Source organism: Schistocerca serialis, chromosome 2 (genome assembly GCF_023864345.2).
Source record: "Schistocerca serialis cubense isolate TAMUIC-IGC-003099 chromosome 2, iqSchSeri2.2, whole genome shotgun sequence".
Taxonomy (NCBI): domain Eukaryota; kingdom Metazoa; phylum Arthropoda; class Insecta; order Orthoptera; family Acrididae; genus Schistocerca; species Schistocerca serialis.
In genome coordinates, this window is record NC_064639.1 from 898803674 (window position 1) to 898823112 (window position 19439).

Below are 19439 nucleotides of genomic sequence, written 5' to 3' on the forward strand. Positions count from 1 at the left end.
TTGCAACCTTTCCCTGATATTGGGCAGCAATTCATGTGTTCTACGACCGGTTTCTTCATTATCCCATTGTTCTTGCCAAAGTTCTTCCCCCCTTCGTTTGATTTCTATTTTGTTCCCCACGTAAATCCCCATTAGATCAACTATTTTATCCCTGTTACCCTTTTTTATCCAGTACCATGTTGCCTGTTCCCTGATTTTTATGTCAAGCGGACAGAGCCCCATCAGTACTGTTAGGGCTCCTCCTGGTGTTGTTCTGTATGCCCCTACTGATCTGAGTAACATGTTCCGCTGCACTCTTCTCACAGCCATGGCAGGCATAACCCTCGTGAGTCTGTGGGCCCAGATTCCTGATCCATACCCTACAATTCATGTCAATATGCTGTTATGATATAATTTGATTAATTCTGGTGGTAAGTGGAATCGCTTGTGTCCAATGGCAATTAGATTATTTAATGTTTCTAATGATTTTTGTGTGACGGTGTCAATGTGTGATGTATGAGTCCACCTCTCATCGACGACTACGCCCAGGTATCGCGCCTCACGGCGTCGAAGAACTGGTGAGCCATCTATCCTTACAGTTGGGTTCCTAGCTAATTGTCCTTTTAGAAGTAAATATGTAGATTTGGTTGGTGAAATCTTCATTTTGGACATGTGGCACCATGTACTTAGAATTGATATGGCCCTTTCAATTTTTGGCTCTAAGTCTTCGCGGCTACGGCCACCAACCAGCAGGAGGAGGTCGTCCGCGTAGGCTATGCCCTCTAGCACATCGTCGCTGTTCTGAAGGTTATCCAAAAGGGGTTCCATATTAATATCCCGAAAGAGTGGCCCCAGGACAGACCCCTGTGGACACCCCTTATTGATCTTTTTACTTATTCTCCCGCTAGGGGACGATAGCCAGACCTCCCTATTCTCACAATAGCTCCTGAGACAGCCATATAGCGACCTCGGGCATTCCTTCTCTCGCAATCGGGAGAAGAGCGAGGGCCACCACAGGTTGTCAAAGGCGCCACTGATATCCACCATGATGCCGACCACGTATTTGTGCGGGGTAGAGGCACAGACCTTCGCAGACAGGGCAATAGCGTCAGACGCCGATCTCCTAGACCTGAAGCCGAATTGTCTGTCACCCATCCCGCACAAAGCTCGGTGTGCTGCCAGTCTGTCTGCCAGCAACCTCTCAAAGTTTCCCCAGTGTGTCTAGTAGACAGATGGGCCTGTAGGACTTAGGTTCTCGTGGATCTTTGTCTGGGCTTTTCTTGATTATTACTACGTTTGCCCTTTTCCATATTTGGGGGAATTTCCCGAGCCGCAAACACTCGTTGTATAACTTTGTGAGAGGTGCTACCAACTGGGGGGGCCAGGCATTGCACCACCTCTGCAGTGATGCCGTCTGGGCCAGGAGCCTTGCCTTTTTTAAGGGCATTTATCTGTGTGGCTACTTCTTCCTCGGAGAAGGGATATACCATATAGTTGTTCCGGTATTCCTCTTCATCTTGTCTCTGGATCTGCTGTTGTGCCTCGGAGTCATCATTCTCGTCATCGTCAGGCAGCAGGACACGGAGGAGGACCTCAGCAGTTTCCTGCCAGGTCTCCGTCATCCTGCCCTGATCCCTGACGGTGGACAGCACCATGGGTGACCTAATCTTTTCCCGTACTAACTTGTACGGTACACCCCATGGGTCTGTAGCTAGTTTCGTTTGCACATATTTTTCCCAGCTCTGTAGCCTTACTGCTTTAAGCTCTTGTTGGAAGTGCTCCTTTGCCTCTCTGTATCTTAGCAACCAGCGTTGCTTTTCTTCCCAGACGACACTCCGCTGGTAGTACCTCCTCGCCCTCCTGACCGACTGGCGCATCTGCCCCAGTTCAGCTGACCACGGAGACGGAGAGGCCGCTACGGCTCTCCTCCTGGTTGGTACGGCAGCTTTTACCGCCCTAACAACTGCTTTCACCAGCTCCTCGGCGTATCCTTCGACATTTTCGTCACCATCGGGCAATGTCGGTATTTCACACTCCCTCGCCAGGCGGTCCCAGTCAGCTCTATTGTAGTTTAACTGTGTCTCCCACCCCATGTCCCAGTGGCACTCCTCGTCTCCCAATGAGAATGTGATGAGATTGTGATCACTAGTTGTTACCTGATCCCAGACCATCCAGTTTGTTACTCTGGTGGCGAGATTGGGCGTGACCAACGTGACATCAATGTTCGTGCCCTCGCCCCCACCTCCTGCGTAGGTGGGCGAGTTTCCTTGCTTATTGGCGACCATTAACTGTAGCGCCATGATGGTCTCCTCGGCCCTCTCTCCTCGGTCGTCTCGTGTGCCGCTGAACCACAGGGGGGACTTAGCATTTATGTCTGCTGTGATAACACATCGACGTCCCCGCAACGCCGTGGTTACTTGTATGAGCTTGTCTAAGAATTCATCTATTGCCCGGCCGTACTGGAAGTACATGTTGATGATGTACAGTACTCCGGCTGGTGTTTGTAGTTCCACGACGTTGCAGCGATCGTCGGAGAACTGGGAGAGAACTGTGGCTCTTAGTGCTTTGTTAATGATCATTATAGCTGCTCTGGGTTCTGCTCCGCTGTGAATGACTTGCCAGCCTGCTGCCGCAAATGGGATTCGCCCAGCCAGGGAGTATGGTTCCTGCAGACAGAGCACATCCAGACTCCTCTCCTCCACGACTCTGCGGAGTTCCTGCATGACTAATTTGCTGTTATGTGAGTTAATCTGTCCTACGTTTAAATGGGTCTCGTGCATAGTATGTTCTAATATGCGATTCAGGCCAGTTCTTGCTCCAATCGTGAGCTATTCTTCCATTCGTAATGACAGATTGACTGTAGAGTTCGTCAAGGTCGAATTTCTCATTTCGACTTTCAAAGACTTTTTTGACCAGGTCACGCAGGGCTCCGAAGTCAGTGGGGAGATTCATTGTCTTCAACTGTATTCTGTCGACAGCCTCCATCACCGAGAAGGTGACGTCTCTGCCGTATACGTGACCGACACGCACCACATGCCTCAGGGCTGTGGTGAGGACCGCCGGCTCCTCCAGGCGTGCTAATTGTAATGCGTGTTCTAGGTTGGGGTGTACCCTATTGGGATCTACGCCCAAACCTTTTTTTATGCCAGAATTTGTGGAGGATGATGTGCTACTTATTGTGTTGACTTGTACCTGTTGTTTCTCTGGTACTTCTGTTTGTTGTATTGCCACAGGATGCCCTTTTGGTCGTTCTAGCTCTTTAAGCGACCTTAGTCCCCGGCTTGGGGGAGAGGGAGCACCAATGTGACCACAGGGGTCCGTTTGTACGCCAGCATCTTTTGTGTCCACCTTTGTGATTCGAGTTTTGGTGGCTCCTTGTAGGAACTCCCTAAATCTGCTGGCCCTTAGTGCATCCCTCACCCTTTTGCTCAGAGACTTTCTTTTAGGCTTCCTGTTTCCTGATATGGACTCAGCCATAATCAGTTCTCGATATAAGTCTCTGTTCTAATGACCTATATGTGGGGCCATTTCTTCCCGTGGCATTGCAGTTCTTTTTTCCTCTTCTTGTACAAGGGATACATATCCCTGTTTTGCCACAGGTTTTCCTTGTGTGGTCTTCTGCGCCACACCTGCAGCAAGCCGGCTTTCGCTCACAGTGTTTGTGAACATGATCGAGGTCTCCACAGTTGTGACACCGGGGAACTACGAGGTAGTCCCTAACGTTTATGGAGTGGAACCCCATGTAAATTCTGCCCATAGTGGTGAGCTTACGCCACATATTCCCCGAGACTTCGGCCACGTGATGTACTACATCGCGCTCTCTAGGCCCAGTTCCGAAACGTAGTTTAAATTCTTTTTTGAAATTGTCCAGACTCATGTTCTCGAAATTTTGTTGGTTTATTGTTACATAGATGTCATTCTCACTTATTGTAGTGGGCACGTCGTACAGGATCACTAAGGGATTCCGCTTTTTGGGCGGTTCACACTTAACGACCTTTTTGAGTTTCTCATGATTCAGTATTTTGTCCCGGTCTACTTCAATGGCAACATCTACTATTACAACATTTTTGGTTGCCTTTACCTTGTTTATTTTTATCTTATCTGCTGCCAGGTTTACAGTAGTTGTGAATAATTCCTGTACTTTTTTGATGTCCTGACCTGGCAGAGGTCTTAAGAAGACAGCCGTGTCAGGCCTTTTGGACACCTTTTCAGTAGTCTCTTTGGTGGTTTGTGTTTTGGTGACCGCTTGTGCGACCACCCCTGTCCACGTTTCAGTGGGCTGTTTTCGCAGTCGTTCATTCTCCTTTTCTAATTCTTCAAGTCGCCCCTCGAGCTTCGCACTAGCGATAGCCCAGGCGGCGAGTTCCTTTTTAATTGAAAGTACTGCTGTGTTACTTATTTTACCATTTTTAATACTAGAGTCTAAAAGTTGGTTTATCTTGGTATGCCATTCTGTTACATTTTCTGCATTCTGCCCCGAGCCCTCTTCAGGGGTGGGAACAGCAAGTGTTGAACACCTCGAAAGAACACTCAAGTCACTCGTCTCTTGGTCAGCCATGGTTAATTAGACGAGTGAAAAAGGTTGGGAGCCCGTCTCTTGCCCCGGACCGGCTCCTCTGACATGGGGGGGGGGGGGGGGGGGACTGATGCAGCTCGCCCACCGGCCTCGCCCCAAGGCCAAGGGCACCATCGAACTGCTGGGTTCAGCGCGCCGTTGCCAGCGCCCTCGTCCCCATCGGTGGCTCCGTCATCGACGATTTCACGCGACGCTCCTCGGCAAGTGCACCCCGCACTCCGGAGAGGCGGATGCACCCCTCGCCCTTCGCCGCCTACTTGCCCGAGCTTCCACCTCTCGGCCAAGGACCCACTCCTACTCAGGTGGTGGGTCGGTCACCCAGTCGTTCGGCGGTCTGGACCCATCTAACCTGGCCCAGGTGGTGTCACCACCTCCTGGGTTTGGCAGAACACGCCCCGGTTACCCAGGGGCGCGGCGAAGCACCCTTGCCGACTCGCGCCGCGATCCCACGCCGACAAACGAGGTCGCCGGCATGCAGAGCACCTGCTGGTCTGTACCCTGCGAACAGAGAGGGACAGATGTCCGGTCCCTTGACACAGCTCCCCCTGTGCCACGCACCCTTCGCTTTCGCATCGGGTTGGGTCGCAGCTCTCCCTTTTGTCGCAAGGCAGAATGCCGAGCTTAACGTCTGGCACCATGGGAAGGCGGAAAGAGCCACTTGGGAAGGAGAGGCTATAAGAGACGCATCACTTCCCCTGTGAGGACTGCCGTGGCACACCCGACTGGAAAGCGATACGCCCCAGTGCGAGCTTCCGTGCCTTACGGCGCACCAGCAACGGGCGGGCCCGCGCCGAAACGCGCCGTCAAGCGACTGACCTCACGCCTCACCGCGTTTGTGCTGAAGAAGTGGGAGTACAGGTTAAAATTATCATTGCTACCATTGGCGGACCAACGTCATAGGCTAACATTGCCGCGCCCATGCAGAAGATGGGGCGTTATTGGCTGAACTCTTATGGATGCTATTCGTGGCCCATCGTCATTGGATAAATAGGCACTATGCCACATTTACGCTGTAGAAAGGTTATTGGTTGAAATTCCTCCTACTGCTATTTTCTGGCCATCATCATTGGCTAGATGCGAAACGGACAGAGCAAAAGAGGGGCTATGTCTACCCAAAATAATGTTGTCCGCAGAGGCGACTTGCAGCGCGTTATTCGTATTGCTCGCACAAAGCGGTCGCATATTTACTTCTTTAGTGGCAGGGAGCCACGATTCCGGAAGCCTATAGCCGTCCTCTCTATTGAAACTACAACCACTTTTGGAAATTTCAACCGCTTCTTCTATAAATGTTGGTTTCTTTAGCCAGCACACGGAAGTTATTAAAATCTATGTCTGAGCCACAGTTCTCATGATGTTCCGCTGATGCCGATCTTATCCTATGTTATAGCTGCTTGGGCCGTTCGTGTTCCTTAATGCGTTCTTTAACACTTCTTTCTGTTTCGCCTATACACACTTTGCAATAGCCACATGTCACTTGATAGACGTCGAATGGTTTTAATCTGTCCCTAGTTGGTACACTCTGTATACCGCAACAGAAACCGCGGCAAGTATCGTTTCCGACAGCGAATTGTGTGGGAATCGATGCCCCAAGGGAAGAGATGGTTTCATTGACGCACTTTGCATCACCCCCTGAGGCCATATCGTGTCGATTCTGAGCAGCGGTGTGTCTGAAATGTTTCCCTCGACCATACATAAGAAAACCGCTTGATCTTGACGTTGGATGTTGCGGTACTGACCTCGGTCGCAGAGGCGGCAAAGGAATGGGTGGAATGTGGCTGAGAGGTGCTGTGACGACATTCCCTCGTTGACGTTGCTGTGAAATTTGGGGCCAATGTGATATGATTAAGCCACCTTAAAGCTCACATGAACTTCTGGGCTGTGGTCCTCTTTTTTCTTTTTTTTTTTAATTTGTCGACATCTTTCTAATTAATGAGTCGCTGAACCAGAGGACGGTTGTAGGCACCTTTTACCCAAATTTATGCATCGGAATAAGAGAAAATCACGGAGTTTCAAAAAAGTCATCCTTTAATTTTGATGTGCAATGTGATTTAAGTTCAAGAAGAAGGAATAAAACCTCTGGTGTTATCCAATGGCACTGTAATTTACTGCGGGACGGAAAAAGATCTGGAAGGTCAACCGCTTGGAAAGAATTACATGATGAACGTCAATAAAGGTAAAATTAGGGTAATGAAGTGCAGTTGAGCTGAATCAGCCGATAGAAAGGGAACTAGATTAGGAACCGCTACACCAAACACAGAAGCTGAGTTTTGCTTTTTAGGCAGCAAAATAGCAGTCGGTAGCCGAAGTAGAGAGGATGCAACATGCAGACTGACAATAGTAGTTCTGTGAACTGCGACTGACCCTCGAACAACAGGGAACTTACATGCACTGACACTACGAAATAATGCATCGATAATGGCTAGGCACTAGCCGAAATCTGGATTTGTCAAATAAAACCTGCAAAAAAGGATGACTGATTGAATTATAAATCAGATCACAGTCGCTGAGTGCACCCACTTGCCTCAGGGAAGATAACCTAATAACGAGCTTGCTATGTTTCGCAATAACGACGTTTTCTGAGTCCATGCTCTGTGTGCCAGTAGAATGAACTGGGTCTATGGTTAGAGGAGAGGTACTTTATACAGTATATAACTGTAGCTTTCGTTGACGAAATGCAGTGGAGTTGTGCGGGACCTGAATATTGTAATGCAGCGAATTATCTGAGGAATTTTATCGTAGTGAGACGAATTGCCTTTTTGTGCGCCTTGATAATTGATGCACGTTTGGTTATTGCGTCACTGTAGGTTGTGTATACTATTTATGTTTTCTGCCCCTGTCTGTTCATCGTCTTAGTCGTAGTGGGATGGCTTTGTGCTGGCAATGCCCTCACGAGTTAGAAGTGTCAGAATGCAACAATGCCGTCATAACCGGTGTGATAATTGAAAACCTTCCCCGAGCCAGTGGAACTACAGTAGACGTTCCATAGTTAGCTGCTGGTTTCACGTTCTTGTGCAGTACTCTCTCTCTCTCTCTCTTTCTCTCTTGAGAGGATGTTTACTATCGTGGGGCGCAGTCTTGTTCCGCGTTGCCACACCAGCAGTAAAATCTGTCGGCAGCCGCTAACCGCTGCTACTGAGAGGGGGGGGGGGGGGGGGGGGCTTGAGTGCCTCAGTGAATCTCGTTTCCGCTCTCGTAGCTGTCTGAGTGACTGTATGCGCTAAGTCGTCATTGACTGCTCCATTCATGTAGAGAGGCTGCAACTGCGTCCGCCTCCGTAAACTAGAATGTTGTGTATTACAAGGGGGAAAATTGAATTCCTTTCATTGGACCCGAAGATGACGTTTCCATCACATTAATCCTTTGCTGGCTGGTCTGGCCAGTTACGAGTGATTTAAGCCCTGTGTCGTATCAGGGTTCCAGTCCAACCCCTCTGTTTTCTACAGCCACTATGATACCGGAGCACCTGCTACCGTTGTGTGAAATGAACAGATGTACTGTAAACAACCCTTATACTGTTCTTACGCCGCTCTTTCTACTATATGACGTTCAAAAAGTGACGCAAGGGTATAGAGAAATGTTTTTTCCACGTTACAGCTATTGTCATTTTTTAAATCGAAGACGATATGGGGTACATATTACAGCAAAGAGTATTTGTTGGATCCGAGTTCAGCAGATGTGCTAGTTGTGCCGAGACTGAGAATTCCCTCACAGTAAAGGTGGTAAGGCTGCACCAAACAAGTCCACTGTCAAGCGGCTGAAGTAGTTCCCGAATACAGGAACTGCGGCAGATGCAGCCAGGATTTAAGTGGTCGACCGTCTGTGCGGACATCAGGACTGTTGACTGACTTACAACCTCTTTTGAGTCCCTCGCCTATTTAGCCAGTCTAGTCCTCCTGTTGGTAGAGCCCACACGGCATTGCACAAGTGTTGAGAGATGCGTACTTACGGAATTTGTGCTGTTTACAAATTGTTACCTGAAGCATATGGAAAGTGTAGCTTTATAATAGCGGCCTTATCATCTGTAAAGCCCCAAATGGGAAAGAACTCGATGACTGATTTTGATCTGATGAGGCATGGTTCCTCCTTTTTTTTTTTTGGTCATCAGTCTACTGACTGGTTTGATGCGGCCCTCCACGAATTCCTTTCCTGTGCTAACCTCTTCATCTCAGAGTAGCACTTGCAACCTACGTCCTCAATTATTTGCTTGACGTATTCCAATCTCTGTCTTCCTCTACAGTTTTTGCCCTCTACAGCTCCCTCTAGTACCATGGAAGTCATTCCCTCATGTCTTAGCAGATGTCCTATCATCCTGTCCCTTCTCCTTATCAGTGTTTTCCACATGTTCCTTTCCTCTCCGATTCTGCGTAGAACCTCCTCATTCCTTACCTTATCAGTCCACCTAATTTTCAACATTCGTCTATAGCACCACATCTCAAATGCTTCGATTCTCTTCTGTTCCGGTTTTCCCACAGTCCATGTTTCACTACCATACAATGCTGTACTCCAGACGTACATCCTCAGAAATTTCTTCCTCAAAATAAGGCCGGTATTTGATATTAGCAGACTTCTCTTGGCCAGGAATGCCTTTTTTGCATAGCGAGTCTGCTTTTGGTGTCCTCCTTGCTCCGTCCGTCATTGGTTATTTTACTGCCTAGGTAGCAGAATTCCTTACTTCATTGACTTCGTGACCATCAATCCTGATGTTAAGTTTCTCGCTGTTCTCATTTCTACTACTTCTCATTACCTTCGTCTTTCTCCGATTTACTCTCAAACCATACTGTGTACTCATTAGACTGTCCCTCCCTTATGGACATGTAAATGCACAGAATTCACCACCCTATGCTACGGCAAATCCACATCAAATGGAAAAGTCCGCCTCTGCACTCACAAATAGTTCGTATTTGGTGTGTAGTGTCTCGTAGGAGAATCTTCATCGCGCTCGTTCAAGGCACGGTAAAATACGAACGCTACATAACAATGCTACAACAATCTGTAAAACACCTGAGGGCCAGGTGCTGCACACGGGGTTTCAGCAAGACCATGCTACACACAGCCAACACCATGACTCTCTTAAATCAGTTTTCCCAGGGACAAGTGATTTCCAGAAGGAATTCAGCGTCCTCGGTCTCGTTTTTTTTTTCTTTTTTTCTCCCGATCTCATTATTTCTCCTGGAAATACGTTAAAGACGCTGCTTACGAAACTGGCCCTCACTCTGTCCCTGAATGGTAGGAAGAAATTTAACGATGTCTTGCTACAGTTCCACCAAAAACGTTGCTAGATATGTTTAAGAATGAAAGATGTCGAATTTAGCCACGTGAGTTACATAATGGAGGCCACAATCAACTTTTGCTACTTAGTCGCTATCCCATATGGTTGAGTTACTTTTTGTACGCCATTTATGAGGACGCAGCGTTTACTTGCGAATACGAGGGTTGGAACTGTAATAGTGGCAACTATTTATTTACAGCTCGTACAAAATAGATATGTGTGTCAAAGTTTTACTGACCGTCAAAGTAGTCACCGGCATTGTGCAGAACTCGTTGCCAGTCAAACAAATCAGTAAAGTGTCATCACTTCTGTCTCAATGCTGTTCATTTTTGGAACACAAGCAACGACCTTCCTAGAGACAGAAGTGATGACACTTTCTGCAGGAGGTTCAAATGGTTCAATGGTTCAAATGGCTCGGAGCACTATGGGACTCAACTGCTGTGGTCATCAGTCCCCTAGAACTTAGAACTACTTAAACCTAGCTAACCTAAGGACATCACACACATCCATGCCCGAGGCAGGATTCGAACCTGCGACCGTAGCAGTCGCACGGTTCCGGACTGCGCGCCTAGAACCGCGAGACCACCGCGGCCGGCTCTGCAGGAGGACCTGACCATCATTTTGCAGGACAATACTCAAGCACTTACAATGCAACCTGTTGCTGATTTTTTTTTGATTGATGAGGCTGCTAAGTGCTATACCACCTACTGCACTCCCCTGACTTAAGGCCTCGTGAGTTCAACTCGATTGCTAAACTGAAAGAAACACTTCACGGTATTCGCTTCAGAACTGCTACAAATTGGTTGGGCAATAGACTGCTCCGCTCTAACTGTCAACACAACTGGCACTGCTAAGGATATCCTACGACGTTCGCATCGCTGGCAACGGGTTATGCATAATGCTTCTGACTACTTTGAAGGTAAGTAAAACTAACACGTATCTGTTTTGTACGAGCTGCAAATAAATATTTGGCGCTATTAAAGTTCCAACCCTCGTATATCTCGAGCAAATCATTTCTCTAACTCTTCTACGCCGGCCGCTGTGACCGAGCTGTTCTAGGCGCTTCAGTCCGGAACCGCGCGACCGTTACGGTCGCAGGTTCGAATCCTGCTTCGAGCATGGATGTGTGTGATATCGTTAGGTTAGTTAGGTTTAAGTAGTTCTAAGTTCTAGGGGACTGATGACCTCAGATGTTAAGTCCCATAGTACTCAGAGCCATTTGAACCATACTCTTCTTCAAACGCGTAAACAAGCAATCGTACACACTGGGGAAGTATAACTCCAACAACAAAAGACTAAGATGTGTAAATGGCAACGTATTACTTCGTTGTTTCTAAAAATGCTGATATTTGGAGTTATCTCCCAAATAGTTCCAGTATTCTAACTTTAGACCTATTTTCAAGAATCTGCACGGATCAACAAATAAGGAATGATTTTACTCACCAAAACGCTGTGTTTAAGGAAACTGCAGACGCTGTATGCTATGTGAAAAGAAATATTTGTATTAGTTGTTACGCAAATAAATTATAGTAGTTGATATGTGCAGAAAAATCAGAGTACGAGCAAAATGATCGAGAGATATCAGTGTTAATTTCAATAATCTGATCGTTCACTCATAAAAGCATTTGTATCCTTCAGCACTTCGTTAGAAAAATTAAAAATGAGATGCTCAACGAATCTACAATAAACACAATCAGGCCTAGTTTTTAAGAGCTTTATTGTATAGTAATGAGAAACAGCAATTAACAGATAAACGTAAAATATGAAAACATCACATTTTGTTAACATCTACATATAGAAAAATAGTTAAAAAGCACATGAAAGATATTCCACTGTTCACAAAAAGCAAAAAAGCACTCATGTATTTGGGATGGAAGGACTAGTAGAAACAAACTATCTTAATGAAATGTTTGTTTTATTATGTATATACACCCTGTGGTTAATTTTTGTGTATTTTTGTGTTTAGGTAACTTTTGCAGTGTTATTTGAAAATGGCCCTAAGGCCGAAATTACAATCGTAATAATAAATGTTTCAAACAGTCAACGGCGACTATGATGTCTTTTAAGAAAGAAGAAACAAATGTGCTGCAAGGTAAGTTTGGGATCTGAAGAAAAGGAGGAACACACAAAGTAATAGGACGTACCTGAGAAAATAGTCCCGTGGAAGACATATTTATATACTTACACAATCAGCTGTTGTCGAAATGTAATACCAACACTGGTGCCAGCCTACGAAACTCAATATTAAGCCAGTTATGTGTCCTCCATATTAATTAGTGTGTACATCGAACGAGCAGTAACGAAAACTAAGAAGACGTGAACAAGATGAATTAAAGTTCAAGTAGAAGAAATAAGAACGTTAAGATTCAATAGGCGTGTTAGAAATCTGAAATTTGTTGCGAAAGTCAGACAAAAGTAGTACACAAACAAAAGCTAAATGATTCCAAAGACAATTTAACGTATAAGCAAAATGCTATAACGAGTTTTTTACCTAGTGCCAGAGGATTTTTTTGTGGATAGACCGAAACTAGTAAGACGTTAATAAAGGTTTTGACAGCAACGGATGGTGTAGCTACATAATTGTAGTTTGGTACACCACCTTAAAAAATTCTGAGAAGATGGTTTGATGGAATGCAAATCCACATTTATTCCATTTGTGGGTTTGTAAAAAGCTTTTGACAGCATTCACTGTAATACACACTTTGGAACTCTCCAGTCAGCAAGGGAAAGATACAAAGAGCGAAACGGCGTGTATAATAATTGGTCATACACCAAATTTCATTTCTGACAGTCGAAGGACGTGAAAGAGTGGCACTTGTTGAGAAGGGAGGGAGACAGTTCCTCCATATTAATTAGTGTGTACATCGAACAAGCAGTAACGAAAACTAAGAAGACGTGAACAAGATGAATTAAAGTTCAAGTAGAAGAAATAAGAATGTTAAGATTCAATAGGCGTGTTAGAAATCTGAAATTTGTTGCGAGTCAGACAAAAAAATGGCTCTGAGCACTATGGGACTTAACATCTATGGTCATCAGTCCCCTAGAAATTAGAACTACTTAAACCTAACTAACCTAAGGACATCACACAACACCCAGCCATCACGAGGCAGAGAAAGTCCCTGACCCCGCCGGGAATCGAACCCGGGAACCCGGGCGTGGGAAGCGAAAACGCTACCGCACGACCACGAGATGCGGGCAAAGTCAGACAAAAGTAGTACACAAACAAAAGCTAAATGATTCCAAAGACAAGTTAAGAAGAGCAATAAGTATTCAATGAATCTGAAAGTAAGATTTTGCCAAACGATCTGACTAAAAACCGTAAGATATTTTGGTCTTACATAAAGTCATCAAACAAATCGAAATAATCTATTCTGTCGCGCAGAGACCGAACTGGCAGCAGAACGGAATATTACAGAGAGAAGATATAAATAATAAATTCGGTCTCCTTTATTGGTCGCTTGAACAACAAGGATAGCTGTTAATTGGAAAGGAGCTTAGGTAATGCCCGTTTCCAAGAAGGGTCGTCGGATGGACGGGCATAATTGTGGACCTGTGTCCTTGACGTCAGTCTGTTCTAGAATTATAGACCACAGAAGATTTTCTATGATGACGCATTATGACTTTCCTTGTAGATCAGGTATCTCCTGTATAAAAATCAACACGGATCCCACAAACAGAGATCTTGCGAAACTCAGCTCGCTCATTTCCTCCTTGAGATCCAAGGCACCGTTGTCAAAGACCCCCTGGTTGATGCCGCATTCCTCGGCTCCAGGAAAGCATTCAGTACAGCCAGTACTGGACCAGATTTGTGATTGAATTAAGGGCATCCCTGTAGGTAGTTACGGAACCAGATTTAACAGGTACGGTATGAACAAGAAAAACCACGGTTTCCTTAATTTTTGTTAATGTTCAGTTTTATGTGGATTTGCGGCTACTTCTCTTGCCCCCCACCTGTAGCGTAAGGTCGTACAGTGAGCACAGACTTCTGTTAGGTGATAAATGGCGTCTTCCAAGTTCCGTGCAACCGGCAATGCCGAGATTTCAATTTAAAGGCCTTTAACTGTTCTCGGTAAGTGTCGGAGAGAGGAGACTTCTGAAGGTCAATCTTGTATCGAATAATTATATGGGAGCAGCTAATCTTGTAATTTCACTCTCTACTGCGGACACAAATGATTCATTGCTGAGTGTTTCTTTAGTATTTCCATAAGGTACTGAAACCAGGTACGCTTGTGCAGGGAAAGTTACGGTCTACTCATCACGCTCCTCACCATCTAACATAGAAAAATGAAAGTGTGCTAACGAATTCCGGCTTACATTTATAGCTTGCGGCAGGGGGAGCCAATACCGATGAACTCTCGCCCAGGCAGAGAAAACTCCACTCCGGAAATCAATTACGCTCCGGCACAGGCGAAAATCCGTGCCAGCGAATCGTGCTGCACGTTTATTTGAACTGGCGAATTGCGTCTCTACCTAACCAATTACCAAGGAGTCCTTTACGCTCAAATATAAGTCGCTCTCGAATTTTGTACCTTGTTCACTGATCGTACAAACAACGAAACTGAAGTACTTCGTGACAATTTCAATTTTTTCTGCTGCTATACTGAAACATTCTTACTATTAGCTACATACGAATACATGAAAAAATAAAACCGGCCGACAAGTCGCTTCGTACTTCCCTATAACGTAATGTAGAAAACAAATGTGATCATTAGAAACTGGGACAGTCACAACTGGGTGTGATTATTACGTAAAGAATAGTTACGCCGTTGATGAACGAGCTTACCTAAGTTTGTATCAAACGTAAGAAAATTTTCTGAGACAGTTTTATTTTGGCTAAACAACATGTTTCATATGATCAAGCGCCCTTTTGTTGCCTCAGTACAATGACAATTTCCACAAGCTTGTCGCCTTCTTCTATTAAAGCCATCTTTATTGGATTGTTTTCATTATTTCTCCGTCTCGCCGAAGTCTGTTTTCCCTCCGACGTGAACACAAATTAACAGGCGCACTTCCTCTTCGCTTCTGAAAATTCTGCATATATTCGCGTCGAAATAATTTGGTTTACTTGTTTTTCGTTAACTGCTTAATGTGAAACATATCAGTGTTGATCCGATAGTAATTTGAGATTATAGCATAGCGAGTAGAGATTATAGTACAAGACCTCTGCCGTTTGTTCTTGTAAGAACTGTTTTTTATTCGCCGTTAGTTGATGTACAACGAACCTGAAGCTATTGGCAGATCAGCATTGAAGTGTTTAACACCAATTAGTTTTGGTAGGACAGAAAGCACTGTAATTAAAAAATTCTCCTGAAGATATATGTAATATGAAAAATGCCAAACGTTTCTGAAAAAAATATTACAGCATAGCAACACAAAGCGTCTGAGTATTTATATCCTTGAAGTGAAACTGGCCAACAAAGATGTTATTTGGTAGAATGATATAATTTTCCTTGCTGGTTTCTTGTTGTTTTATAGACTATGTGATCAAACTCTCCGTACACATGTAGTTGACATTAACAAGGAATGTGTCCACACTTTGCCATTGTGATGGCTTGACTGATGTTGGAGACACTTTCAATAAGGTGTTCAAATGGTTGAAATGGCTCTGAACACTATGGGGCTTAACATCTGAGGGCATCAGTCCCCTAGCACTTAGAACTACTTAAACCTAACTAACCTAAGGACATCACACACATCCATGCCCCAGGCAGGATTCGAACCTGCGACCGTAGCGGTCGCGCGGTTCCGGACTGAAGCGCCTAGAACCACTAGGTCACAGCGGCCTGCCAATAAGGTGTCTATGGAGGAATAGGGAGGAATAGCAGCCCGTCCTTCCTCAAGCTCTCGCTCTAAATGTTCGTAAATGTAAAATTTTGCACTTCACAAAATGAAAAAAGCCTCCCGTTGTGGCCGAGCGGTCAACACTGTTAAAGACGTGTGCGTTAATGTCTAGTTTGCCGGGCCTGTCTTGCAAGCTAGTGCTGCTACCTTGAGGCACGCATTATTCTCGCTTTTGCGTGCGTGCGTGGCTGCGTCAGCCAGTGCGCTGCGGAGTTTCTACAGCGAAGCAGCGTCTAATGAGCAATCACCGCTTTATTAGGCTGCTTCCCTCTCCTCAACCGTCCCGCCCCCCTCCCCTCCCATCCCCCAGCCTACGTAGTGCAGGAACTGCAAGAATGGCAGGCCCTGCTGTGAGGTCCGACCTAAAAATAGGACCCCGACAACGAAGATGTGGTGCAGCGGCAGTGCCGATGAACTGGACGCCTCGGCGAATATGAACTGCGCAGTATACAGCGCAACATTGTCATCAGCCACGTTACGAGAGCGGCAGTTCGCCTTTAGCAGACAGAACTGGAGCCCTTGTCTGTGGGAAGAGACGCATTCCACCACTGAGCCACGGGACGTACACTGCTCGATAATGGTCTCGCCCAGATCTTCCCTGCATTGCCATATTCAGCTACGCGTATCCAACTAGCTTCTACTGTGTCATCTACCAATTTTGTTGTAACTTCCAGCGTCATCTATCGATCTTCTTTTCTCGACCTTTTTATATGCCAACAGCACAAACACAGAACACGTATTTTTCAAAATGAAAAGTAGTTACGCAGCAAAATTCTGCCCATTTACAGCTTTTTTCGTATAATTACTCGTCATCACCTTCACTTCAAGCATTAGCCTTTTTACGCTTCCATACCTCAATAGGTAAAAACGGAATCCTTGTAACATCACTTTGTTGTCCACCAGTCTGTTAAAAACCCTTTTTCTCAGTAATATTAGAAATACTAAGTTTAAATTTATTTCGCGTGCTAAAGTCTACGGATCATTGAAGATGAAAAAAGTTGAAGCTTTTAAATCAATGCAGTCAAAAGATTTGGCCGTCACATAATTTGATAGTCTAAAACTCACACATTGAAACCTATAGCGTACCTACCGGTCACATAAAATCGTGAAATTTAGCAAGAAGAAAGGTTTCACAGTACAGGCAAAGGAAAAAATCCGAAAATTGTTGATTTGTAATTATGTCACACGAAAAAAATGTCATTTGTTATCTATCTGTCCGTCTGTTAAGCCTCTTTTCCCCAGGAACGTGTTGACGTATCACATTGAAATTTATGTCACATACTGAGGTCTACAGTCTCTTAGTGTTGTCACAAATGTAATCTTTTAAGTCAATATAATCCAAAGACAAAACGTGCATTTATGTCACATATTTTGACACTCGCAAACTCACTCATCAAAACCTGTATGGTACCTCCCGTCGACCTAGAACCATGAAATTTGGCAAGAAGCAACGTTTCACAGTGCAAGTAAAGGAAGAAATCCGGAAAGTGTTAATTTGAAAATGTGTCGAGCGAAAAAACAGAATATTTAATTTGTCATTTCCTATCGGGCTGTTTGGTTGAGGATCTGTTAACATCCCTTTTTCTCAGAACAGGTTGACATACCCGGTTGAAATTTATGACTCTCGCTATATTCTATGGTCCCTTGGCAGTATAAAAAGCTTTAAGCTTCCATGATAAGGCAATCATATGATACAGCATTTCATGTTGAAACAGGTCTATTGGGCGCTTGTTATTTGCAAAGTTTTAAACATGGCTGCTTGGTTCAGTGACCGTTTATAAATCAAAATTGAAACAAATGAGCCCTCGGTCACAATTTTTTAGTCTTATTAACCAGGTTTCAACACTTCTAAGAGTGCCTTCATCAGAATTTAGACATTTAAAGTGGTCTATAACATAATTACAAATTTATGGGAAAAAATTCTGATGAAGGAACTCTTAGAAGTGTTGAAGCCTAGTTAATAAGACTAAAAAATTGTAACCGAGGGCTCATGTATTTCAATTTTCTTGTTACTTACGTTTCTGGAATTTGCGCATACTTTGGATGTCTCAAACGCTAGGCGGCAATTTTGAATCGCTCGTTATTCACACGCAGTCTTTGGTCAGAGTAGCTGTGTCGCTGGAAGATGTGCTTGCTTTTGTCATCGCTGCCTGGTTGCGAAGAGCGAACGAGTTCTATCGTTAGGGGAGTAGTGAGACAGACGTCGAGCAGAGGATTCGTGGCAAGTTAAGTGCGCCTGTGTTTAAATAAAATGGTTTGCCTTTCAATATTGTGAAACAGAGAAGACTGATTTGATTAGTTATTTAGAGACAGAATGAAATCAGAAAAGAATATGAAAAAGGATGAAGGTAATATTTTTTATTCAGTTGCATTGCAGTTGCACGTAGTTTGTAATGAGATATCCATATCAGGGAACTTTAGATTTTTCATTAAAGATAGTAATTTTCACTGTAACGCATCTTTCATGTTTATTAATTATTTGTCTATCATTTGTGAGAGTACGAGTTGGATATCGATGTTGCCCTTTGCCAATTTTAATTACTGTTGTAACATAAATTTCATACAAGTAATAATACATCAGATAATTTAAAAACACTTCGTTAAAGATATATTTCACCTAAGAGCGTTTTCCGCAGCCTCTGCCCAAGTCATTTTTATTTAAAGGTGTGTCTCCCTCAATGATGTGCGCAAAATAGTTCACTTGTTTGCTGCATTGCACTAAGCTCTCAGCAACTGTAGTCACAAATGTGGAGCTGGCGCGCAGAGAGCAGCAACTAACCGCGTTTCCACGCAGTTACATTACGAAGTAACGTGTTTTCATTTCAGAATCACTTTGCTACGGAAATTATCAACGCACTCGAACCATTTAATGACCAGCATTATTAGGCAGATCATTAACGCTGAGGCACCAATTTCTTTAATTAGAGAGATTAATAGCAAAGTTCATGATTTAATCAGTTTGCACAATTTTTTAGGAAGATTATAAAACAGGGCCACATTTATGTTGTATTCTCGCAAGCAGATATATTTTGTTTCCCTCGCAGTTGGGAATGCACAGCGCCACCCAAAGCTAAAAGACATCATACTTAAACCAACCTAGCCAGTATGAGTTTAAACTCAAATTAAACGAAAATAGATTCTAAAGGTGAAACGTCCCCTTTGAACAATTATACATGACTGTGCTTAAACTGACACACAATATTTTTTAGCGCTATGCAATCTGACTTTCAAAAATCCCTACAAAAGAATGGCCCTCACTAACATTAACCTATACGTTTTACAAATCACTTATCTCACAAAAATCTTCGTTACTCGAACTACTGCAATACAGTGAGCGCCACTACCGCCAGCTAAATAAAAGATTCAAGCTACTGAAGGCACTAACTACTGATAGGCACAGTTAACAAAAGAAAGATTTTGATAGAGAACAAACAATGTATTTCCCTTAATATTGTTCAAAAGTCATATTATATATATATATCAGTTCATGACATCCAGTCTTACAAATGTACTGTCTCTGATGGACACACGTCCAGATCATCCGCTCTCAAAAATCCGCCATCTCACTTCCCCACATCCACCACTGCTGGTGGCTCACCTTCAACTGCCCAACACTACAACAGCCAACAACAATGCAAACCCGCCACAAACTGCACACAGCACAGCCAGTGATTTTCATACAGAGCGCTACGTGGCGTTACCAATAAGAAAACCTAAACAGCAGACTTACATAGCCCCCATGCTCCCCACAAAAAATTTTACAAATTGTTTTTG